This window comes from Chelonia mydas, chromosome 1 (assembly GCF_015237465.2).
Source record: "Chelonia mydas isolate rCheMyd1 chromosome 1, rCheMyd1.pri.v2, whole genome shotgun sequence".
NCBI lineage: Eukaryota > Metazoa > Chordata > Testudines > Cheloniidae > Chelonia > Chelonia mydas.
The window spans coordinates 178,156,133-178,183,614 of NC_057849.1; the positions used below are offsets into that span (position 1 = coordinate 178,156,133).

The 27,482-nt window shown below is 39.8% G+C and overlaps 1 long non-coding RNA gene across 1 annotated transcript in view; it reads right to left on the reverse strand.

The window, feature by feature from the left end:
- The window catches only part of LOC122464113, a 148,531-nt gene extending 124,677 nt beyond the window's left edge, over nucleotides 1-23,854 (reverse strand). The window contains exon 1 of the long non-coding RNA XR_006288001.1: nucleotides 23,667-23,854. This is a non-coding gene — a long non-coding RNA (uncharacterized LOC122464113). The remainder of the gene's footprint in view (nucleotides 1-23,666) is intronic.
- Nucleotides 23,855-27,482: the final 3,628 nt, after the last annotated feature.

Genomic DNA, 27,482 nt, shown 5'->3' on the forward strand with positions numbered 1-27,482 from the left:
CCCCCCACTCAGAGTTGTTCAAAAAAGTATATAGCTCGGAGCAGCAGCACTTTCTCTAAGATGCAGGGGCCTGTCCTGCTTCTTCTGAGATTTGCTGCTTGCCAATGCACATCACAGCTGTAGTGCATTGACCACATACTTCTCATGCAGTATGGCTTCCGTTGTCATTAGAACTGGAAGGTGCGTTCTACATACAGAAGCACCACTGTCTATCTCCATTTGGTTGGGGGAATGTCTGGGCAACTTCCATTATTTTGGAAGTGTCACTGCGTTACAGTAAACTTTGGTTAGGATACTATTGCTATAAACTTTTCACTTCCATTTAGTTCTCAACATTTTCATAAAGAAACAAGCAGTCTCTGGGTAAGATCCAAACCCCACTGAAGTCCGAGGAAGTCTTACCATAAACTGCAGTGAACTTTGGATCAGGCCATGCGTGCATGGAACTAGTTTAAGTATCATATGCAATATAAATCAAGAATAATTTGGAAGTATAATTAATAGATTTTTAGGCCAGGAGCAACCACTGCAAATGTCTGACTTTTTGGTGTCGAACTATACCCAGTAATACTGGCATCAAGCCCAATGGTTGAACTAGAGCAGGGATCGACAACCTTTGGCCCGCGGCCTGGCAGGGTAAGCCCCCTGGCAGGCTGGGCCGGTTTGTTTACCTGCCGTGTTCGCAGGTTTGGCCGATCGCAGCTCCCACTGGATGTGGTTCGCTGCTCCAGGCCAATGGGGGCTGCTTGAAGCAGTGCGGTCTGAGGGATGTGCTGGCCACCACTTCCCGCAGCTCCCATTGGTCTGGAACGGGGGACCAAGGCCAATATGAGCAGCGATCGGCTGAACCTGAAGCTGCGGCAGGTAAACAAACCGGCCCGGCTCGCCAGGGGGCTTATCCTGGAGGGTCATGTGCCAAAGGTTGTCAATCCCTGAACTAGAGCATATATTTTTGAAAAGAGGTCCTATTTAGATTTAAAGATTTCATATGATAGAGAACCCACCACATGAATTGATAAATTATTCTCACTGCTAACAAAATTGCACCTTATTTCTAGCTTTAATTTGTCTAGCTTCAACTTTGAACCACTGGAATTTGTTATGCCTTTGTCTGCTAGATTAAAGAGCCCTCTACTCTCAAACACCTTTATTCTGTGCAGGTATTTAAAAAAAGCATGACTGAGTCACCTTTTAACTTTCTTATTTATAAACATAAATGGATTACAGGGGAAAATGGGCCATCCTCGTTGTACAAGGAACAAGAGGCACTTTTTCAAATATATTCCTCCAGCAGTTCTGATGGAAGTCTTATTGTCTTATCCTCCCATTAAAACACAGCACACAAACTCCTCTGAATGAGCCTGGAACCACATGGACCAGACAGAGGAGAATTCGGACATGAAGTTTTGTTAATTTTTCCGATTAATCAGACTATCTGCCATGAGAAACTATTTTCGTTTTAACACTTGTTGGTTGAGTATATTGAAAACAACATTTTCACATAAATGCATAAGTCTGGTAGTACAGTAACTCCTCACTTAAAGTCGTCCCGGTTAACGTTGTTACATTGCCTATCAATTAGGGAACATGCTCGTTTAAAGTTGTGCAATGCTCCCTTATAACATCGTTTGGCAGCTGCCTGCTTTGTCCAGTGCTTGCAGGAAGAGCAGCCTGTTGGAACTAATGGTGGGGGCTTGGAACCTGGGTGGACCAGCAGCCCCACTATGAACTCCCCGCTCCCCTAAGTTCCCTGTGTGGCAGCCGCCCAGCAGGCTACCAATTGCCGGCAGTTCAGTGTCCCTCCCCCCACTGACATGTGCTGCTCCTGCCCTCTGCCTTGGAGCTGCTCCTGGGAGCCTCCTGCTTGCTGTGCTGGGGAGTGGGGAAGGGGCGCTAATGTCAGGGTGTCCCCTTCTCCTCCCCTTTACCCCATCCACAAAGCTGGGGGGGGCACAACAGGGCTCAGGATGGAGGGAGCTTGCTGGCGGCAGCTGCAGCTGTCTCAACTCGCTCATCTACTTTAACAGGCAGTGTACTTAGAGTGGCATCAGCATTCTTAAAGGGGCAATGCACGTCTCTCTCTTTCTCTCACAAACGCACATGGTGTGCATCTCTCTGCCATGCTGTCTCCCCTCCCTCCATTGGTGCTGCCTTGTAGAGCATGAGGCTACATTAACAACAATGTGTTAACCCTTGAGGGCTCAGTCGAGTGCTAGATCATCATTTAACTGTAAGGCATTCCCTGGGAAATATCCCACCCTCTTACTCTACCACTTCAACCAAGCTTCACAATCATCATTGATGATGTGTACAGTATTAAACTGTTTAACACATATATTTGTGTTTGTGTGTGTGTGTTTGTCTGGTGAAAAAAATTTCCCTGGAACCTAACCCCTGCCCCATTTACATTAATGCTTATGGAAAAATTGGATTCGCTTATCGTTTCACTTAAAGTAGCATTTTTCAGGAACATAACTATAACGTTAAGCGAGCAGTTACTGTACTCAAAAAATCAACCATATAGCAGATGGGACATCATCATAAGTCAATTCAGCATTTCAGTACCAAAATGGTTCTTAAACATGAAGGAAATTGAAAGTCAGCTTCAACATAAATATTGTGTCAAAGAACCCTTCCTTGGTTATGTAACATGATTATTAATTCAGTCAGAAATAGTGTAGCTGGAACACGCTGTGTCACAGAATTTTTCATTCAGCTGGAAAAGCACATTTTTGAAGTTAGGTATATAGAGTCACTTAGGATATTTAAATTCCATGGTAATTAAAACTGCAGTTAATGCAATTCATACATTAGATGACAAGAAAAAAAACTGTTCAGCTGAAGAGTTGTTTGTAGTTTAGATTCAGGTCTTGAATATAAAGCAAACTTTTCCAGCAGAGATAAGAACTTTTTACTCTAACATTTTACCTTACAAACAATGTTTCTGATGAGAATGTATTCCAAGAAGTACAATACAATATAGTCAGGTTAATACCATTGTTATTTTATGTTAATGTTATGCAAAATTGATGCCAATTAGTCTTATTTTAAATGCCAATTATAGATTTGCAAAGTGGTAACTACTGTGATAACGTTTTTTAAAGTAACAATCATGTTTATTCAGAACCAAGAATTATTGCAATAAATATTATTAACCATTGTGACAAAGTTCCTCCTCTGCCTTGGTTGGGTCCTGCACTTATTGGCAGATTTGCTTGCCTCAGAGATTCACAGCAACCCTCAGTTTAGCCATTTTTGCTAGTGGCTCAAACCTGCCATTCACTCAGCTAACCTCATCACTGATCAGCATGGGGAAAGGGAGGAGAACAATCCCCGCAGTCTCTGCTGACCCACCTCGTGGGTCGGGGGATAGGCCAGGGACCTTCCCCTCTGGTGGGACCCACAGTCCAGGTTGCCTCCTCTGTTTCAAATAGGGAGTTGAGAGGAATTGGGGGGAACCCGGGCCTGCCCTCTACTCTGGGTTCCAGCCCAGGGCCTGTGGATTGCAACTGTCTACAGTGTCTCTTGTAACAGTTCCGTGACAGCTACAACTCCCTGGGCTACTTCCCCATGGCCTCCTCCCAACACCTTCTTTATCCTCACCACAGGACCTTCCTCCTGATGTCTGGTAACGCTTGTACTTCTCAGTCCTCCAGCAGTACACCTTCTCACTCTCAGCTTCTTGTGCCTCTTGCTCCCAGCTCCTCACACGTGCCTCACTAACTGAAGTGAGGTCCTTTTAAAAACCAGGTGTCCTGATTAGCCTGCCTGTCCTAATTGATTCTGGTAGCCTCTTAAATGACTCCAGATGTCCTAATTAGCCTGCCTTAACTGGTTCCAGTAACTTCCTGATTGTTCTGGAACAGCCCATGATCTTACTCAGGGAAAAGGGACCTGCTTAATCTGGGGCTAATATATCTACCTTCCATCAGTCTCCTGTAGTTCCTGGATCCCAATAGGATCACTCTCCTGTAGCCATCTGGTCTGACCCTGTCACACCACATACAAATACCATCTGTATTTCAAAAGAAAACCAACCACTTAATTATAGAACAGCTAACAGGGTATTTTGAACATTATGTATTATTTGTGATAGCATAAATTTACCCAAAGGATTTATGAAGGTGTTGTAGAATTTCTGGTAATATTTATTATGAGGAATATGAAAGATATTTTTTAAGCTGAATGTTAAGACTTTAAGGTGTTTTTCAGAGTCTGGTAAATTAGTAATTTGATGTACAGTTATAATATGCAAAATAAATATGAAGGTTTTAAAAAAAACAAAACAAAAAAACCGAACAACCCATGTTTTCCAAAGAGCTTTCCACTATTGTAGTTATCCAGTTTTTTTTATCCAAATGAAACATGATGCTTTACAAATTGACTTTAACCAGAGGGTAGGGCTACCTTGCAAGAAAGTCAGGTACAGGATAGATGAACTTGCCACAAAAAACTTTGTTGCTGCATTTTCCCGACTAGATAAGCAGGGATACTCTCCAAAGGGCTTAGAGGGAATGTGTGCATATCAACACATACCAGAAATGGCATCCAAATATATTGTGGTAATGAGAACTGTGGATATTCAAAGTCAAGACATTTATTTATGGCCCTACCATTAAGAAGTCAAGTGTGAAATTTTTGGCCATATCCTTAGTGTATCTCATGACAGTTATTTTGATTACCAAAAATTTCAATTAAATGACATTGCCACATATTGCACTTTTGTTTGGCTGTAGTGAAAAGTAACATCAAAATGTTCACCATTGTTCTTTAAAAGACAAAAGTAAAATAACTATCTATTTAAAAAAAATAGACAAATCAATTTTCTAGATCTATGGCCCAACTGACCAGCTTTACTGAAATACTGTAGTGGCCCATCAGGATCTCACTATTTTGTTACTTGAAACACCTCTAAATTAGCTGTCATTTTATCAAATTGTAAGCACAGTTAGGATTATAGATTTAACATGGGATGAAGCTGCTCTTAAACGTAACAAATATAAGGACTCAAAGGTTGTAAATCCACAGGCAAGGAGAACACTGTACTACCAGACACAACTGCTGAAACTTTCTTTCTAAGTAAGAAGACACAGCTGCAATATGGAGAAGTTTCCATTTCTTGTTATTAACAAAAGGGAAAGTGATATGTTTGAGTGATAAGCCCTCACTCTTTGTAGAGACCATGTTGTTGTTTTTGTTTGTACAATGGTTAACTCTATGGGGTTCTGGTTCATGACTGGGGCTCATGTATTAGGCACAACCACAATAAATTACCACCATCTAGGTCTTTATTAGAACCTAGCACCAAATGGATAACAGTCATTGTCACCTTTATTCACCCTGGGTGAAGTGTGCCCCTGGGCAGAGGTGTCTTACCTAAGTCCCACTTATGTCCTCTTTTGAAGGCTTAAGAGGTGCATAGTTTTCATGCACAGGTTGAATTTCACCTTCAGTGGTTACATACCTTACAATTGTTATGTTGTACTGCCCTTCTGCCTTTTAGCTTGGATTGTATTCAGTGTTGCTAACCATGGACAGAGATAAAAACAAAATTAGAGGCAGAGGGCTTTTCTATTTTACATCCTGCTGTTTTGAACCTTTATATACCAGGTGTAGATGTCCTTGGCTGGCTAATTCAGGTGTGTAGCGCCAGCAGCAACAACTTATTCTGCGGGATAGCTGGGTTTGGGTCAATCCACATGATGAGAAAAAAGGGAGGAAGGCACTGAAATAAATCAGATTTGCCTCAAAGATAATAAGCCTCCCCCTTGTGTAGGGTATTGGCTGAATACCCAGTCTGAATGTACAAGTGAGTCTCTTCATCCACTGTTTGCCATAATCTGATGCAATTTAGTGTTGAACTCGTTCCCCCACTTTTCAACCAAGTAAAGCTGGGGAGTAGTTATACTAGGTATTGATACAAAATGTTGACTCACTCATTACGGCACCTAAATTTCCTCTTGTTATCCAAAATTCACATTTCTCTCTGTAGCAAAATGTTGTCATTCAGTTCAACAGACCATAATAATATTTTGAACTGGGATGCACCAACCTGAAACAAAATATTTCATTTCAATTTTCCCTCAAGAGGAAAAAAAGATTGGGGGCACATAAGGGAACTAGTATTTAAAACACACACACACACACGCACACACACACACACACACACAAACTTTTCCCATAGAAAATTTCTATTGTGTAGAAACTACAACATCTATCAAAAATCATGTTGATGAAAAATTCCCTACCAATTATATTAGTCACTTTTAAAAACATGGTTTATGCTCCTGCCAAAAATAAATTTATCATGAGTCAAAAGCAGACCACAAAGATTTATGAAGAGAAAATATGAGCATTAAAACATTTACACATTTCTTTCCACATTTGGATTTTCTACAGTGATCAGTATATACTTGAGTTACTGTAACAGTCACTTTTACATTTTGCCATTACTATTGACTTCCCATTTGACAGTCTCTAATGGACAATCAAGATAAACTAAAGGATATTCAGTTGATTTGCATTAATTAATTCACTCAATACTCTTTCAAAATCATTCTCCAGGAGCACAAGACAGAGGAAATATTATTTTCCTTAAAATATTGCCTGCACCAAATATAGAGATCACATGCTATTCCTTGTCAGTCAGGGTGGTAGGTATGGTGTATTTGCTAGGCAAACTGTTTTTTGCCCACAGGGGAAAAAAATAAAATCTTTGGGTGGTGATAAAGGGAGACAGCTTATCAGAACAGTGGAATTTAACTCATGAGGCCAAGTCTTCAGCTAGTGTAAATCAGTACAACTCTATTGACTTCAGTGGAACTATAGAGTGTCACATCATTTGAGTGTCTGGTCCATGAAGCATTCAAAGCATTTCCAATGGCGGGTGGAGGAGGGGGTGTAGGATTGAAACCTAAAAAAGGGAGCCTTGAAATTTGATTTGCGGATCCACCCAAGATCTAAAAACCACACATCCCAGAGACTCAGGACAGCTGCAAAGGGTAGGAAGGACACAATATTGTCTTGACCAGCATTCACTCCACAGCAGAAGTATGCCATGGGCAGAAGTTGTACCAAGTTCCATCACCCCAGTTCTCAGCTGTGCAGCTTCTGCAAACCTTCTTGATGAGGTGGTGCTCATTTTCTTCCTACCTCAACAGAACTGCTGCCTGTGTCTCCTCCACTCCATCCCCCAAACACAGGCATACATTCTCTTCTAGCTCTAAAATTCTTGAAAAATACTATACACTCAAAACACTGCGTTGTGCAGGAGGTCAGACTAGATGATCATAATGGTCCCTTCTGACCTAAATATCTATGAATCTATGAATCTGATATGTGCCTAACACAGTAATGTCAGTATTTTGTGCATGTGTGCAGGGTTTTCCTTAATTTTAAGTGGTTCTAACTACAGACTTTGGAGCTGAGCGGAGTTGGAGAAGCATCCCCTCTTTCCTTCCGACTTCCTGAGATCTGCAGTAAGGGGAACCTCATTAAGATCTTTAAGAGGAAGTCCATCTCTTTCAAACCAGAGCTATAGGAGTATAGCTTTGCCTTGAAAAGTGAATGAATTCCTTGGTGAATTCATTACCCTCCACCAACACTCTGAAAGCCCTTAGCATTGCAGATGGGGGACAAAAACCAGAAACCACAAGTTTTTTTAGGGGTTGAGTATGAAGGTGTTTTTTCATAGCTGGAGACCAAATCTTAACCTGCCATAAAACTGTCAGTTGGGAAGGAACCTCTTTCCTATTCTAAATACTGTATTTGGGATTTCTCCCCCTTTCTAAAAATCTTCCACTCTCTTACTAAGGGATTTAAAAAAACCCAGCACCTGTAAGAATCATAGTTTCTGTAGGATCTATAAGTAGAGCTGGTTGGAAAATAGGTTTTTTACATCTGTGGACAGTGCAAAAACAAAGTGGAGTTACTCTTATTTGAACCCCATAAAAAGTGTGAGGGTGGAAAAGATTAGCAGTTGCTAAAGAGAAAAACAAAAGCCCAAGCCCCCTACTTTCAAGATGTCACAGGTCCAGTTGAGTGCCCCCTCAGACTGCTGTGAGGTGACCCACCCACTAGATACTGTATGTTTTAAGCCTACGGAGTCTGAACAGATCCCAGGCATGGTCTCTGTCTTGGGATCCCTAAGATCACTCTTCGGGTGCAGCTCTTCTATCTAGCATAGTCTGCTGAGAGGTTAGACCATATGTCCCAACTGTCTAGCACTCAGAACCATTGCTGACTCCCAAGGCTCCGCCATGGATTAAGTACAGCTTCTCCTAGAATCCCACCAAGCTTGGCTACTCTGACTTTGGCCAGGCTATCCCCTTCCCCTTTCCAGCCTAAAGATTCCTGTGCATCTCTGTGGGTAGTCCCTGGTTTATCCTGCCCCGTTCCAACACCTGGCTGCTTCGTTTGGTCTTTGGTAACTTTTCACTGCTCCAAAACCCCTCCCTAAAGACCAATTTGGCTGAACTGATTTTCCAGTTTGGCCACCCTTCTTGGCTCAGTTATTGAGTGGTCAGTGCCCAGTGCCCTTTAAGGTCTACAACTATATTGTCCCTGGTTTGGGGAAGACTTGACACAGCCCTTCCTAGGCCATGATGGATTCCGCATTTACATAGGGGCATTCACTGATACAGTAGTTTTCTTATCAACCAGAATTCATATTATGAAGCTGTTAAATGTCACACATACATTCCCCAAATCACATAAACATAACATTAAAAAATAATAATCAAGAACTATTTAAAAGAGCATATAAGAGGATCCCTTTAAAATTTGTCTCCTAATAAAACACCTCACTCTCTCATATCCTGAGGGGCCGCCTTCAAACCACAAAGCACCTTTGGTAGGTCTTGTTCATGATTATAGCAAAAAAGAAGAATGAAAAAAGTCTTGTTTACTAAAACAAAAAGAGAGGAAGTGATGTGGAATGGAGAGATGCCCTACATAACACACAACTGGTACTGTTTGATAGCACAAGTTTAAAAAAAAATGTTTTCAAGTTTGCTTCCCCAAGAGATCTCCTTGATATTGAGATGGTAGTAATTACTAAAGATATGCTAGCCACAAGACACCTACAATTTGAATCTTTTAGTAAGAGACTTGCAATGAAGAGGCCATTACCCACTTCTCTTTTTGAAAGAAAAGGAAAGGGAAGTTGTATCTTCTTGTAAGGTTTTAATAAGTGTCAAACCACCACCATTTAGCTTTACAAATATTCATTAGTATTAGATATAGTCCAGTTTCCTGTCTGGGGATGAAGGCCAGCATCAGATAAAGGCACAAGAAACCTGCAGTAGGCACATATAGGGTAATTTGCTGTCTCATCCTACTCTATAACAGAAAACAATAACTGGATGCTGTTTATGCTCCAACTCCTCAAGAACTGGCACACACTGCAAATGAATTTTAGTAGAACATGAGAATTTGCATCAGTAGCTTTGGTACCCATGTGACTTGACACACAAAATAAAGAAAAAATGCAACAATGTGGTCTTGGAAAAAATCTCTAATTTCAACATTTTGAATGAATCTCTATTTTCACCATAAAAACAGTTTCCTTTATTAAAAAGCAAAATTAGTTTATGAAAATGGCAAAATTTCCAGCAGGAACAGATTGACACAAGAGGTCAAATTTTGACGAGCGTCACCATTTCCAAGCCCCTTCCATTCCCTTCAAAATATTGCATTTACTAGCAAGATTGATGAAATTTTACCTTTGTTCAAGTTTCTGAAAGCATTTTTTGATGCTTGTGAAAAGTTTGTATTCATTTTCTCATGGGACACTGGTAATTTCTCATAGATCTACTGAGAGGATTCATTTTCATTGCAGCAGGTTAAAAGAATGGTTATTTATAGTGCACTATCAGAAGCTGAAATAGAGTTGATATGACAGTGATTGATAAATGGGTTCATATTGTACTGTAGCTGATGTTATGAATAGAACTGTGCAAGTAAAGGATCTTTTGATTTGCTGGAAATTCTGAAAAAAATTCATTTTTCAGGTTGGACAAAATATTTCATTTTTAGCATCTCTTAGTATTTTTATATTTTGTAAAAATAAATGTGAGGAACTTTAGAAGCAAGTAGTTGTTTTGAACAAAATTCAAGATTCCCCTCCCAGAAAATGTCAAATGAAATATTTAAAAATTCTGAAAAAAATTGGAAGGTCCCTCCCCACTGAAACAGTTTAGTGAAATCAATATGAATTTGCAGACTGTTTCAGTGATAGAAAATCTGCATTTTGGTGAAAATTTGGTAATTTTTTTTTGCACAGCTGTAGTTATGAAACATTTTATGATGGGGGGGGGGGGAGGGAGGGGTAGAGAGAGGTGCCAGAACCAGTATCGAAAAATCTTGCCCAGAGATACTGAGAGAAATAGAGGATAAGTGACCTGTAAAAAAAAATGGTGCAGTAAGTCAGTGTCAGAGTTGGGAACAAGAACCCAGTTTGGTGGACTCCCATTTCCTTGCTTTAAACACATTCTGCCTTTTCAAGTCAGTGAGTGAGTTTCTAAGTATACTCTCTCTCTGCTTCTACATCTAGCAATAAATATTCTTAGAAGTTTAGGGAGTCAGCGTGTTAATCTAGCTAGACAATATCCTAATTACTATATCTTCTCTGGAAACCATAAAAAACTTTATCTGAAACAGTCTTTCCATTAGTGTCCTTGGGAATTCAGATAAGCAAATCAAGAACAATCAGTGATGATCCTATATAAATCCTCAGAGTTTCTAGAAGTCCTAGCACATTTGAACATCCAGATTCAGCACTTGGCTTACTTGAATTTTTCCAAAATGGAGTTCCTCTTTAAGACTAATTTTAATAGCTAGTGTATTGTAACATATGACACCTAAACAGAGCAGAACTGCTTTCAGAGGCTTAGTTGCTAAACTATTAGCACCTCTGTATGACAAATCAGCAGTTAGTATAGGCAAACAGAAAAATAAATATAAACTAAAAGAGGTTAATTTATCCTTTTGTCTATCTTTCTTTTTTAGATTTTGGATATTTACAATCTCCATAACCATATGATTAACACCAGCCTTAGAAGGTCACCAGGGATGTATTATATAATAATGTAATCTTGGACGAAAGCCAGTTCGAAAATGAACATGTTAGGACTCTTCGCTGTGAGATTTCAGAGTAGCAGCAGTGTTAGTCTGTATTCGCAAAAAGAAAAGGAGTACTTGTGGCACCTTAGAGACTAACCAATTTATTTGAGCATAAGCTTTCGTGAGTTACAGCTCACTTCATCGGATGCATTCGGTGGAAAATACAGTGGGGTGATTTATATAATATATAAATAATATAATATAATAATAATATGCTCAAATAAATTGGTTAGTCTCTAAGGTGCCACAAGTACTCCTTTTCTTTTTGCGAATACAGACTAACACAGCTGCTACTCTGAAACCTGTACTTAAGATGAGCTATTACCAGCAGGAGAGCCGGGGGTAGGGGGGAGAGAAAAACCTTTTGTAGTGATAATCAAGGTGGGCCATTTCCAGCAGTTGACAAGAACGTCTGAGGAACAGTGGGGGGTGGGGATGGGGAATAAACATGGGGAAATAGTTTTACTTTTTGTAATAACCCATCCACTCGAAGTCTCTATTCAAGCCTAAGTTAATTGTATCCAGTTTGCAAATTAATTCCAATTCAGCAGTCTCTCATTGGAGTCTGTTTCTGAAGTTTTTTTTGTTGAAGAATTGCCACTTTTAGGTCTGTAATTGAGTGACCAAAGAGATTGAAGTGTTCTCCGACTGGTTTTTGAATGTTATAATTCTTGATGTCTGATTTGTGTCCATTTATTCTTTTACGTAGAGACTGTCCAGTTTGACCAATGTACATGGCAGAGGGGCATTGCTGACACATGATGGCATATATCACATTGGTAGATGTGCAGGTGAACGAGCCTCTGATATTGTGGCTGATGTGATTAGGCCCTATGATGGTGTCCCTTGAATAGATATGTGGACAGTTGGCAACGGGCTTTGTTGCAAGGATAGGTTCCTGGGTTAGCGGTTCTGTTGTGTGGTGTGTGGTTGCTGGTGAGTATTTGCTTCAGGTTGGGGGGCTGTCTGTAAGCAAGGACTGGCCTGTCTCCCAAGATCTGTGAGAGTGATGGGTCGTCCTTCAGGATAGGTTGTAGATCCTTGATGATGCGTTGGAGAGGTTTTAGTTGGGGGCTGAAGGTGATGGCTAGTGGCGTTCTGTTCTTTTCTTTGTTGGGCCTGTCCTGTAGTAGGTGACTTCTGGGTACTCTTCTGGCTCTGTCAATCTGTTTCTTCACTTCAGCATATGGGTATTGTAGTTGTCAGAATGCTTGATAGAGATCTTGTAGGTGTTTGTCTCTGTCTGAGGGATTGAGTTTGCATATGCTCAGCTAGTTTAGTGCCCAAACGCCAATATTTTGGAGCCTACAGCAGGCACTGCAATGTGTTCTGCTGAGACTATGATATCAGATAAGCAACACAATTTGAAAAGGCTTTTGGACTGTAGGCTTGTGGGGAAATAAGTCTAATTTCCTACTTGTTCTTCACCATACTGGTGGAAATATTAAGGGTCAGAGCACAAAGAATCCTAGGACTGGAAGGGACCTTGAGGTCATCTAGTCCAGTCCCCTGCACTCATGGCAGGACTAAGTATTACCTAGGCCATTCCTGACAGGTGTTTGTCTAACCTGCTCTTAAAAATCTGAAATGATGGTGATTCCACAACCTCCCTGGGCAATTTATTTGAGTGCTTAACCACCCTGACAGGAAGTTTTTCCTAATGTCCAACCTAAACCGCCCTTGCTGCAATTTAAGCCCATTGCTTCTTGTCCTATCCTCAGAAGTTAAGAAAAACAATTCTTCTCCCTCCTCCTTGTAATAACCTTTTATGTCCCCTCTCAGTCTTTTCTTTTCTAGACTAAACAAACCCAATTTTTTCAATCTTCCTTCACAGGTCATGTTTTCTAGACCTTTAATCATTTTTGGTGCTCTTCTCTGGACCCTCTCCAATTTGTCCACATCTTTCCTGAAATGTGGCACCCAGAGCTGGACATAATACTCCAGTTGAGGCCTAATCAGCATGGAGTAGAGTGGAAGAATCACTTCTTGTGTCTTGCTTACAACACTCCTGCTAATACATCACAGAATGATATTTGCTTTTTTTGCAACAGTGTTACATTGTTGACTCATATTTATCTTGTGGTCCACTATGACCCCTAGATCCCTTTCCCTTTACACATATTTAGAAACTATAAGATAGTGTCTAGAGCCCAGTGAGAAAAAGGGGAATAGAGTGATTATTGATGGTAGAGGGGGGCATGACACCTAGATGTAAAACTATTGTTAGATGCTGATTAGAAGGGAGAGGTGAGCTGGTTTTTGAAGGGTAGTGGGAGACTTGGTTTCCTAAAATGTAGAAACTTTTAGGAGGTGGGTAGGACATCTGATAATATGGTTCTATATAAAAATCTGGCTACCTCCAGTTCTTTTTCAGTCTTGACTATTGAATTCACTAGCATGTTGTTTCTTGTTTTCTCTGAAGTAAACATGAAAGCTACAGATCAATACCGCAAATGACATGATTACCATTTAATGATTACTGAACAGTGAGAGAGTTTATCTGACTCAACATGCCTAAAATTGAGGGACATAACAAGAAACAAGTCATCAGATTGGCAGAAGTAATGAAAACAGATACTTCTAAAATAAAATGTAAACATTGGCAAGAGTTGCTAAGTAGCAAGACAGAAAGAATTTTTATTCTTCTCACAGAATGCAGAAGATTGAGCCTCTTGGGTCTGTCCCTGTAAGGCATGTTTTCCAATCCTTTAATCAATCTCATGGCTCTTCTTCAAACCCACTCCAATTTATGAACGTCCTTTTTGAGCTCCTTGAGGCTACCAAGTCAATCTATTTAGCTTAACAAAGAGAAGCTTAAAGGGTGACTTGCTTACAATCTAAGGGCTTGGCTACACTTGCAAGTTAGAGCACATTAAAGCAGCCCTGGGCACCCTAACTCCTGAGGTGTCTACACTGGCAAGGTACGTAGAGCGTTTGGACTCTGGAACTGGAGCGCTCCTGGTAATCCACCTCCAGGAGAAGCATAAATCTTGCTGCGCCCCGGCTGAAACGCCCGGGCATCAGTGTGGACGAGGTGTTGCATTACTTCTCTGTGATTGTTCTCCGGAAATGTCCCATAATCCCCTGAAGTCAAATGGCCACTCTTCTCATTGTTTTGAAAGCTGCTGCAGGCATGCGGATATCCCCTTTCAAGGCTCTGTTTCTGACATCTGGCATGCTTATCTGCTCCGGGACAAAGCAAACCGTAAGTGTGGAATGCTGCTGTTGTGAGTGTGAGAGAAATGAGGGGGGGTGAGGGGGTTTGCTGCTGTCTGAACTTACAAGACAGCATGCAGACAAACTCTCAGCCCCCCAAAACACACTGTCTCTCTCCCCCCACGTACATACTCCATGTCACACTCCCCCCACATTTGAAAAGCACGTTGCAGCCACTTGCACACTGGGATAGCTACTACAATGCACTGGTCTTTGTGGCATTGCTAGAGTTGCTAATGTGGCCAACCAGTGCACTTGCAGGTGACAGTGTAAACACACGGCAGCGTTTTCCCTGCTGCAGTCTCCAAAGCTGGTTTAACTCCCAGCACTCTACATCTGTAAGTGTAGCCATGCCCTAAGTAATATATATTGCAAAGAAAGGTACAACATGACTCAGTGGCTGAAAGTTGAAGCTAGACAAATTCAGGTTGGAAGTAACGTAATTTAAAAAAAACACAAAGTAATTAAACCACTGGAACAATGACAGTTTGTGCTGGATTCTTTATCACTATGTTTAAAAATCAAGATAGTTGAGAAAACTATATGATCTAGGAATTATTTTGGGGAAGGTCTATGGCCTGTGTTATACAGCTGGTCAGACTAGATTACCACAATGATACCATCTGGTCTTAGAATCTATGAACTACTGCAGATGGCAGAATCTAGGCCTATATTATCTCAAATCACTTTAAAAGGTCTCTTTCAAGGACTGGAACAAACAAACAATACTCTATCATTTAATCTAGTGCTGAAGTATTTCACCTCATACCCACTGAACACATGCTTATCCTTGTTTATATATTGCCCTGGTTCTTAAGAACGAAATCCTCTTGTGAACAACCTGTCCTCCCAACCTTCTATTTCTCTATATTGTATGAAAAGATTAAAAGGAGACAAAAATAAATAAGTTCAGTAGTGCAACAAGCACAACTACTTGGTCATATAGCAAATAAAAGTGGGAGGGAATCCTTTTCCATAAGAGGATCGCTTTCCATTTAGCATCATATCTCTTCTTTTTGGTTGCAATGCTACTTTGTTTTTTCCACTCTCCTTCTGTAGTTGTGCACGTCACTCTGCTGATTTGGTTACATGTGCTAACCGCCCTCCAAATTTTGATGACATCAACAAATCTGATCACAGTTAAAACTAACACCAAAGAAAGATCCCTGGTAAAGGAAGTACTTTAAGCAACTGCAGAGAAAGTTAATTAGATATTTTAATAGACTCTTTTGACAGGATAAACTTTGAAAAACTCTAAGAGATAGTTCATCAGCTGGTATAAATTGATCTAAAGCCATTAATGCAAACGGAACTGTGTTGAGCTACATCTGCTGAGGATCTGACCTAAAGAGTCATAGACCAGGCTACAAGGAGTAGGAAGTATCACTGCTTGATAACTGACAGAACCAGTCACGAGCATTATCTAGAAGTGCTTCACAAACTTTGGTTTAAGAACTCTGAAAATTACAGAATACACTTTGAGCCAACATTATTCTGGTTTGTTTGTTTTTTTTACTGATCATGTATTGCACTACTATTCTTATGATTATGAAGGTACATAGTATTTAGTTAAAACAATTACAAGTTGTCAGGTGCTACGACTCTCAAATTTTCTTACACTTATGTAGCACGCTGCACATATGTCTCTCTGAGCACTTGATAAAAAAAAATGAAAACAGGTAGACGAGGCAACAAAAAGAGGCTAAGAAAAAAATGTACTAACTTTAGATTTAAACCTAGCTTGAGACAGCAACTGAAGTGTCAGTGGAATTACTTCAACGAATGCACAGAGGCACTAAGATAGTACAGAATATACATGGAGCAATATCAATAAATATTTCTGAGCTTCAAGAAAGGTTACAGCTCAGCCAATCCTACAGGTAAAGTACAAAAGCAAGAACATGCAAGGTTCTATATGCACGGGGGGTTGGGAGAAGGTTCTTGGCTCTGGTAATCTTTCTGACTTCTGCCCAGTCTGCATGGGTTGGGGTGGGGGATGGCAGACATGGGCCTGAACTAAAACCCAAGATTCAAACCACAACCACCCTAACCCAGGCGAAGTTTTCATCCGGATCCAAACTCCACAGCTTAGGCCCATCTCTAATAAGAAACCTGAATACATATTTCATCCTCCATACACTACAACCTAAAATTATCTTTGGGATAGTGGTATGAAAGATTTCCAGTCTGATTAGTATGAATCTCAAGAGAGAGCAGCACCAACCAAAATACCAAGCTCATGGCCCCGAGGAGCACAGAAGAAAGAAAGAAAACAATCAGGAAAGAAGGCCAAAAAAAAATTCTGATTGAAACCACCCAACAATAGCCCAGATTTATCTATACTGAACTAAGAAAAAAAAAATCACTGTTGAAATCATTCAGTCTTGCATAGAGCAGGGAAAGTCGTGCAGCCCAGCACAAGGTCTCAGGGGGCTAGCAGAGAGCAACATGCAATCTTTTTCCTTCACTGGAAACTCCTTGTGGAGAATGAGTGGTATTGGAAAGCTAAGCAGCAGAACTATGCTTTAATGAATGATGCTTTGCAGACACTAGTTTACTGTGTCATGTATTAAACCCTTTTCAAGGCACACAGAGGTTAATATCAACTTGGGGACCTACATATAGAAACAATTACACAGAATTAATAGACAGTTCAAAAGTTACATGTTAGAGACTTCTCCGGTCAGTGGTAAAATCTAGAAAAGAAGCCAGGAATCCTGGACACCTGAGCCAGTGCTCTGATCATTAGACCACATGCTAATCTCTAAAATCCATGTCAGAAAGGTAGCCCACATAAGCAGCATTGGAGTATTCATGAGGATATGGTCTTGAACATCTGTAGGGCAGGATTTTCTTGTAGGGCAGGGCAAGAGGAAAGACAAATAGTGGAATTTTCAGGAGAGCTCAGCTTTGGCCTATCTTTATTCCCACTGAAGTCAGCAGTTCAACTCCTTGGACTTCAATGGAAAGTTAGGTGAAAGCTAAATACTACTCCACCCTAAGCATCTAGTCCAGGGATCAGCAATCTGTGGCACGAGGCCCGCCAGGGAAATCTGCTGCCAGGCCGGGACAGTTTGTTTACCTGTAGCGCCCACAGGTTCGGATGATAGCAGTTCCCACTGGCCACGGTTTGCTGTTCCAGGCCAATGGGGGCTGCAGGAAGCAGCAGCCAGCACATCCCTCAGCCCACGCTGCTTCCCGCAGCCTGCATTGGCCTGGAATGGCGAACAGCAGCCAGTGGGAGCTGCGATAGTCTGAACCTGCAGATGCTGCAGGTAAGCAAACCGTCCCAGCCTGCCAGTGGATTTCCCTGATGGGTCACATGCCAAAAGTTGCCAATCCCTGATCTAGTCACTATTAGCTGAAGTTTTATGGAATCAATTTAAAAATACCCACTGATATAGCATTATATCATGATTGTTTCAAATACATCCACATAAACTATTTGTTGTTAGTTTGTTTTTAGTAACAATGAAGCAGATTACATAGGGTGAAATCAAACAACTACTAATGATTACAATAGCAATGGTAATCAATAGCCACCATCTCATGCAAACTATGTTAGAATAAAAAGGTACAATTATGCAATGGCTTTATAGACTAAACGTTCTACAATGTGTACTGGGTCATGCAGGTACACGTTAAATAATTAGCACCTTTCCAGATACAATAAATTGCATGTTCAATGAAGAAAAAGAGGAAATAGGAGTTATTCAAGAATAAATAAAAATAGCAAGCATTTCCATGATTAAAAACCTAGAATGACTTGATTTAACTGGGGGAAGAAGGAAGTCACAAAAGCTCTGCTATATACTCTGCTAGAGCACTCCGAAATGGAAATTAAAATACATCTTATTTCACTCCTTATACAGTTAAGCTGCAATGGCATTTGTTGCAATGAATGACAAATACTGTAAACATGCCATATGATCTGAGATTTATTATGGGAAATAACTTAAGTAATTTATTTAATTGGATTGTCATGATAGCCAACAATATTTCAGCAGGAAAGCCACTCTTCGAACTAATTCAAAATAAAGAATTTTATAGAGCTGCCATTTTCCCCCTGTTGTGCCTTCCAGGAAAGAGCGAAAGAACCTTTCACAGGTTGTTTACTAAAGGTGTAATTTGATATTTAATAATGTGAAAGAATAAACTTCTGAGAGTTCAGCCCTTGGTTATTGGACCATATAAAAGCCACCCTGGTAGAGGTCCCAATGCCACCTTTGTGTCCCGAGTTGCACTAGGAACCTATTGTTATTATTCTTCTGCCATGTTTGACGATCTCTTAGATGATACCAAATTCCCTTGTTTTAAGCCATTAGACAGCTGGTCTTTTGGTTGTCAGGTGTATTTTCAGCATATGTAAAGAAGAGCACAGTATTTTCTTTAGATTCATTTTAAATATGGATGTCTGTGGCTTCCATATAAAACAGAAGCCTTCTACAGAGACTTGGCAAGCTAACTACAGTAGGTTCACTTAAAGTTTGTTCTAGCTTTAGAGATATTTTTACTTCCAGCAATATTATCTCGAGGCAAAGTGGGGAATTCTGCTAGAACAAGCATTAACTCTAGAACAAAAATGAACTTATCCAGTGTGTCAACTATAATCTATGGCTAATTTAAAAAAACTAAAAAGAACAAAGAACTAAAGACCGAATGGTTTTGTGACAATTGTTTAATTCCTGGAGTGCTCTGCTCCCATCTACGACATCCTTCTTTTTCTTTGGTTATATGCTTAGTGCATTGCCTTTTCTTTATCTTGTATTTTAACTGTGCACCAGAATTACCACATTTATATTGGGAGGGAAATAGGGAGAAGGATAGAGGTTTAAGAATGTCAAGAAAATAAGATGGAGAAGATTTCTTTTCCCCCCAGTTCCACTACAATCATGGGGAGAGTTTTCATACATCGTAAATATTCCCTAGCCCCAAAATGAGCTCATTTCTCCTCTCATAAGAAAAAAGGAGAGGTAAACAGAAGACCTGTATCCAGTTTTGCCTACCATACTCAACATAATTAGCCTTTCTGAAGGGGGTGGAGGGAAAAACATTTTTATCCAGAGCCATCTGCTTGATTATATACCAGAGTAATAGATTGCAGAAATAGAAATATTTTTCAAATTCTGTCCCCTGTTCTTGGTCACCTCAAAAGGATGAAAGAGCAGTTATATTTCAGCTGGCATTAAGTTTCCATATTATTTTTTCCTTCTCTATTATGAAAAATAAAATTTCCCAGTGGAAATATTTTAGATCAGGTCAGAAATTTTCAAACAAAAACTGAATTTTTTTTAAAATGATATTTTTTAAAGAAATGGGGGTTTTCGAATGACAAACTTTCCTTTCCTCTCCTTAAAATTTTCCCAATGAACCCTTAACATTTAGAAGTAGTAGTGAGAAAAGTTAATGGGGAAAAAAATCAAGGTAAACTGTGGGGGCTGGAGTGGCCTACCTAGTGGACAGAGCAGGACTTTGGTGATTTCAGTGGCAGTTTGGAGTAATGGGGAACGTAGATCCAGGAGTCAGATACTGGGGGCGAGCATAAAGCCAGAATCAGGGATGAGGAGCCAAGCCAAGGGTCAGCACCAGAGTCAGGATTGGGAGCAGGGCATGCAAATGCTGGAATGGACAAGGTCAAGACTTGAACAGGGACTGGAAGCAGGAGCAGAGGAAGCCAGCTGCTGGCATAGTTCTCCTTGAGCAGCTGCTGTGCTGCAAGGTACAAGGAGCAGGCTGCAGGCTCTCCTCCTGCCCAATCAGGAAGCACAGCCTTTTGGACAAGGCTCATTGTGCCCAGCTGAGCTTGCTGGGTTGCTTAGCGACCCAGGCTGGGAGCCAGCTGTGCTCCTGACAATCAGTTTCTGGGAGGGGAAAGAGTGAAATATTTTTGGTTTTGTTTCCTTTTTCAGAAGCAAAATGGAAGGGAAAAGTTGGGGATAGAAGAGGAAGGAAAAGAAAAAACAAACAACTGAGAATCTGAAGATTTTCATTACCAATTTTGACTAAAGTAATTCTGCGCCAAAGCATTCAGAATAAAAATTCTCATTTTTTGCTAAGTCTCTTTACCAGTTTGATTAGTTCTAATATTTTTTATATTATTTATTGTTTGTATTGCAGTAAAGCCTTCAGCCCCAGTCAGAGTTCAGGTTCCACTTTGGTAGGCACTGTACACCTTTATAATAGAGATGGTCCCTGCCTCAGAAAACTCCATAGTTAAATACATGAGATAACTTGTTCTTCTGTCTATCAAACAGTGAGATAGTTAGGATAAGTAATAATAAATAGTGGTTATTTTTCCCCTTTAGGCTACTCTTAATAAAAACCTTCTTTCGACTTGAAGAATGAAAGGAAAAAAAGTTTTTTTTAAAAAAAGTAACATTTTCTTTCACAATATTTTCCCCTGCCCCCACTTCTTGTTTTGAGTAAGATATTTAAGTGAAGGGTTGGTTTATTCCCCCCCTTTCCTCCCCTACTTTTTCTCACTTCCTTTACCCCATTCCCCCACCCTAGTGGGGAGTAAGGCAGGAGAGGGAAATAAATTCCATCAGAAAAAAATATTTCTCTTTTTAAAACCAAAACCCTATTGATAAAACAAATGTTTACTTCAAGAGTTTCAACCAGCTCTATGGACTATATCAAGGTTCTCCAAGTTTTCCAGCTAATTCTTTTTTAGTTGGAAACAGGTATGTGTTTAACTGAAACACTTACAAGATTAGCAATCCACATGTATATGTATTTAATTTGCACTGACAAATTTGCATTATATAGACCAACTAATGATCTCATCTTTCCAAAAGTAGCTTGCAAGTTCTCCAATTCTATGTTAAGTGCCTGGTTTAAGAAATAATGGAGTGCTGGCCCAGTGTGACTGTCCAAAAATAAATAAAACAAAATCTGAACAAAAGGAAAAGATTTGTGACAACATTGGGAAAAGTATGCTATTCCCAGGTTTGTTCGGTTTCATGTTAATGTTCCTTGGAATACAAAGTAATGTACTTCTGTGTTGCTGTAGATGCTTTTATGGATTGGTTGCAAAAGTAACTAGATAGGATTGGGGGAACAGAATGTTTTCTATCTGATAACAGCAGGAAAATGTGTTTTTTATATTGCTCCCAATTTGCTAGTGTTTCAGCTCTTCCAACCTATGATGACAGTATTGTGCTGTGATGTACGGGCTGCTGCCCATTTGCTGCTACTACTGCTCAAAGATTTAGAGAACTTAGATGGTTAGGTCACTGTCTGTTTCAATGAACTTGTGGGTGGGAGAAATGCATGCCTGGAGCATAACTGAAGAACTAGTGATGAACTGCCTATAACTCCCATGAAAGTGTTCCTGTTAGCCTGTGATAAACCCATGCCTTCGGGTTGCAAGTGCTCACAGAGGGGAAGGGCAAGACACTGGGGAATCTGTTTGTTTTCCCATTTATATAAAAATGCTTTATTATAACTATTACCAAGGAAGAAGGCAATATCACTTGGTAAGCCAGCTTATACTGCATGCTATCTGTTGTGTTTATATGTTATTCCTGAAAAGTACACTGTGCTCTGTGTAATTTGAAATGAGGGGAACAAATGAATACTTCACTGGGTGCTGTCATGGGTATGCTCCATAGAGGGCATTGTATGTACATAATGCACCATACAAGGCACTAATCTTCTTCTGGGAGTGATGGAGCATATATTTGGATTGTATGGGATTCTGCCCCACCCAGGACAACAACATGTACATTGTTATGATAAATAACTGACCTACAAAATACTACCAGTCTCTTGGAATAGCTACAACATCATCACTGAAATTCTACATATTTGGTTTGCAAGAACTGCTATGAGATACCAGATCATAAGTAATCAGAATCCTTAGTTAATGTAATGAATTCTTGTGATTCTGACAACAAACAGACCCAATCCATCCTTCCTCCAAATACTTAGCTGAATAGTTTGTTGAAATATTAACAAGGGTTAGTCAGTGAAGTCTGGAAAGGGCACTTGGAGAGGGAAAAAAGGCCAACTGCTTATTTACATACAGAAATGGTCCCCCAAAGCCGCAGTGACCAAACACCATCTGTTTTATTCCTTTGGAAAAAAAAACGGTCTCAGCTGGATCTCTTGAACCAAACCTTTGAGGTTGCATAAATGTAAGTAAAACAAGCTGTAAGTAAACACCACGTCATCTGATGTATACTGTACAAGGGACAAAGTGTGGGGAAGAGATGTTCATGGAAACCAAAACTGAATGTTATCCAGGACTTGTTGAGTCCATTATTGTACACAGAAAAAGTCTGAGATCTGGCACTGACACAGGGCAATTACATGTTCTGAAGATATTCTGAATCGCTAACGAGCCACTGTCACAGGCTTATGGAAGAAGAAACGTACAGTTGCCAAACCCAGATGAGCCTGTTGGTTACACGGTTGGTAAATGAGGGGGCTGCAATGCAGAGATCCAGACAAAGAGGGCATCAAAAGCACAGCTCTATCTGTAACCATTACTAATCACTTTCATGCTCTAAATGTTCATTAACATTCTACCAAATACATTCTCTGACAAGCATATTTCATGAAATAGAAATCTGAGTTGCAAAATATTCACAAAGACTAAATTTCAGATTTTTGATTACAAGTATCATCACTGGAAACCAGATACTAGAGAGATATGCTTGTGCAGTCAGGGAACAGCAACATACTACGGGACCCGTGTTTTCATTTAAAATAAGCTGAGAGTGAATTACAAATACTGGCTATATGAAACATTGCACAGAGCAGCCCATAGGCTGAAATATGTTCACAAGCATTTGTCAAATCATTTTGGATAAACAAATCCATACAAGACAGTGGTCAAAGTAATTCCCAGTAAGGAAAAAAATAAAAATAAAAAACCAACATAGCGCTACGTTCATCGAATACATTAAACATTCAGTTCTAATGAGAACTTATGATATTTTTGGTATTATTATAATAAACAGCATGATAGATTATAATGTGAGAATTGAAAGACCATCCCAGTGCTTGGGGAATGATGACTTTAGCAGTTCAACTCGCTGAGTTAAATAAGAAGCGCTGGCCAGTTAAGTTTGTTCACCATGGGTGTAATCTTCCCCAATAGAGAGGGCCCACAAAAGACACTGTGCGTAACTTAAGACCTACTTATGTCCCACTGTGTTTTGCCACATATAAACCCTATACTCTCAGTAAATCTCATCCATGATAAAAGGGATGGGGGAGCCCTTTCACACACAAGTAAAGACTACTCAGCTCTTGAGCTGTCAGGTCCAGCTCTTAGGTTTAAGGAAAAGAATATCTATAGAAAGTATTCTCTTAGCTCTCACAGTTTCAGCAGTACAGCTACTACAGAAAAAGACAGTATCTTCCACCTTCTTGCTTTCCCCATCATCCCCTTCTATCTGGCTCAGAATATCCAGTCACTAAATTGCCAATAATTAGTCTTTCATTACTATCAGATTTTCACCTGTTCCATTTGCAACTCCCTGGAATATTTACCTTGTTCAATTAGCATGATCTAATCCATACCCTACTAGCGGAGTAGCATCAGTCCTTCCTCTATAGAATGAGCCTTTTACCCAGTCTCTCTGGTTTTACAGTCTCTCTGGTTTTGCCTCAACTGGTGAGAAAGCAGCACTAAAAAATTGTATGTATTTAAAATAAACAGGCAGAATGAGTATTGTATTTCCTTGTTGAGGCATATACATTATTTTTAGCGTCTCCATGGCAAGTTTTAGTTTTCATTTGTTTGCAATACCCTGTCACATTAGTCTTATAATTTCATATTAAGTTTGGGGAGAGTAGGACAATTCTTTTGTAAGGTAATTGTGCTATCCCATTGTTAAAGATAGTTAACAGGGGTAAAACTTCCAAGCACACACAAATTATGTAGGAGCCTAAGTCACTTGGACACTTGGGACAATTTTAGTCCTAGTCTCCATGATTTGAATAAGTGATGTTTAAAATGTAGAGAAGTTTTTATATCCTATAGTAAATTTTGCTAATTTCATATTTAAAACATGAAGAAAGTAACATCTAAATTGATTTTAAACAAGTTGAATTATATAAAGTCAGGCAATAAGTATATGAGTTTAGAGGTCTACTCAAATGCCTCTAAATTTTGTTTGTTTCAGTGTTATATATTATTACTGAGAGTGGGGAACTCTGGATTCTTGGTAAAGCTTCCTAAGAGGAGCATTGTCAGTTTGAAGATTGCATCCAGCTGGGAAACACCACTGTTCTTTAATCAGGTACCAGAGCTAGCTTTAAAAAAGGCACCTGAAAGTTTGCAGTACACCTGTATCTTCTACTTCAGTGGTGAAGATTACTACTCAGAATATGGCTACCCTGCCAGGAAACAAGGGGATGACATGCCTGGGAAGAATATATTCTATCATAGTCCTATTCTTTAGAGCTGGATAGGAAATTGTTTTCCTGGCTTGTGAAATTCAGGTTCAATACCCTGATCTAAATCAGGGACTTGAACCCAGGTCTCTCACATCCCAGGTGAATGCCCAAACACCAGGCTTTAAAGTCCCTTTCTCAAGCTCTCCTGTTAGAACTGTTCTACTTAATATAAATAATTAAATATTTATTGGAGTAAAGCTAAAGAGAGATTCTATAACCCAGTCATCAGAGCACTCATGTTAGATGTGAGCAATCCAGGTTGAAGTGTTTATTCCAATATTTAATTTATGTCAAATAGAACAGCTCCAAGAGAGGTGATTGAGGTACCCACCTCAGAATGGCCAACAGCCTGGTGGTTAGGGCACTTAGCTGAAATGTGGGTGCCTGGGTTCAAGTCTCTGTGCCAAAGGAAGGATTTGAAGGTGGGTGTCCTGTCTCCTAGGTAAATGCACTAACCACCAGGCTATTCAGAGCACAGCTTACTTCTGCTCTTCTTACACCCACCCTCCTCCTTCTGGATCTCTGACAAAGCATTTCAACAACAAAAAAACTAACTTTCCCTGTTAAAACTGGTTTCACAAATTGGAATTTTCCAGTGAAAAGCAAGTTCATCAAAAAATTGCTAACTAGCACTACTGTTCTTCTAAAAAGGCTCAGCTCTGCTTGTTGCCAGCGTATGATTCGTTCAAACACAGCAAGATGTCTTACAAAAGTAATGACCCTTCCTCCTAAAACAAGGAAGAGGGTGGTCAGAGGAGCACATTGGTGATGAGGGGAAGAAAGGAGAGGGGGTCAGTGTAACAAAAGCTTAGGGCTGCAGGGGTGAGAACCCCAGAGAACTGGTTCTGGATGGGCTGGGAGGTGGGAGCTCAACTGTAAGAAGGAAACTGCAGGAGCATTGAAAAGAATTGACTACCCTCTCAGTTGTCCTAAGCAAAAAACATGTTCTGCCTTGGTAGTAGGGCTGGTTTCAGATATTTCACTGTGTGCACAAAGATTTAACATAACTGATTAACGATGGTACCATTTTAAAAAGAGGCAAGGAAAGCAATTGCCTATGAATTAGGGACAGTTTGGTGACTAAACAAGATCAGTTCAGGATATTGTCCTGGAATTTACAATAGTCATGAAAAATACAGACCAGTCATCAACTCTATTTAAGACCCAATGAAATCACTATATAGCCAGTCAGAAAAAAAGTTGCCAACAACACGTTTCAGCAAAAAAAAAAAAGAACATTTTGCTGTTTTTCCCCCTCTCCTCATTTTCTAGGCATGCAGTCACAGAGGGCTATATATATATATATATAATCACAGAAAGAGTGGGTGAAGATTCCATGTAATGCCTTAGCTGAAAACCACTAATAAAATTCAACCTTCCCAAGATTGTGATTAAAACGGAATCTGTGTTTCCAAGAAACGGGTTACTCCGAGCTCACCTTTTACAGCCTGATCCATCAGCCATTGATGTCACAGGAATGACTCCCATTGACTTCAATGCACATTGGATTGCACAGGTCTTTAAAGACAGAAAAGAGCCTGACATTAAAATTACCAAAGTGGTGTAAGAGGGTTGTTTTTTTCCTTGATAACCCTGTGTTTCCTTTAGCCTTGGGGTGGGGAAAAACAGTTTTATTAAGTGATTCACTTACAATTAAAGTCCCTCCTTTTAAATTTCTGTTTCACACTGAGTGCATAGGTTTGGATTGTTGATTTACCACCACTGTAAGCATTTGCCAAGTACAACCACTAGATGATTTGACTTTTATTGTGTTCTTTTAGTGCTACACTGATAAGCAATTGAACCCAGTTAAGCTGTCAGAGGAATGAAAGTCTTAAAGGCATACATTTTCTGTTTAGTGAACTGTAAAATACACAAAAATTAAACAGACTCCTCATCACAGAATATTAACAATATATTCTGTGCACTGGAAAGTAAGAACACACACAACACAACAACTTTGAAATATAATATCAATACAGTTTTTGGAGGGAAAAAATCGTTGTTAATACTAGGTTGGGGGGAAAATATAAAACAAAGCAATGAAACTCTTAAATAACTAATAAAAGCTGTTACAAGAATAAATCTCAGATGCTCTCTGGGACCACATTTTACAGTTTTTCATTGTATTGTAGTGCTGTGTTAACACAATACTTTTGATAGGTCATCCCATAGATAGGCAAATCATAAAATATATGCAATTTACCAAGCAGAATGGTTGGCAATAAAATGCTAAAACCCAATTAGAAACAACATCTTTCGGAGAAGAGTTGGGGAAGGAGGGGAGGAGGAAAAGCAGAATAAGAAAATAAAGAACTTTTCCAACAGAAATCCTTGAAATCTTCTGCTCAGTAATAGTTTCCAGAAAGAACAAGCAGTGACATTCACTGTAGAGATTTACTGTGACATTACTTTTTTTATGAAACTGAAGCTTGAAAAAAAATCAAATTTGAATTCCATGTACAGCAAGTCTCTCTTAAGGATAGAATTTAATGTATTATAAGTAGCCATAGCTTTAAGCTCCTCTGACCCTTTTTGAAGTTTCTTTTGCTATCATCTATTATATCATCTGGGTTGGAAAATACTCTCGCGTAGGAGGTAGGCAGAATGCTGATGATGTAATTCATGATTATGTAGAAGGAGGTTATAATTGCTGACGTTTAAAAATAGCACCAGCTAATTCCTTCATGACCTCTTACAGCCAGTGGAAACTGCTGAAGAAGATGTAGAGCTTT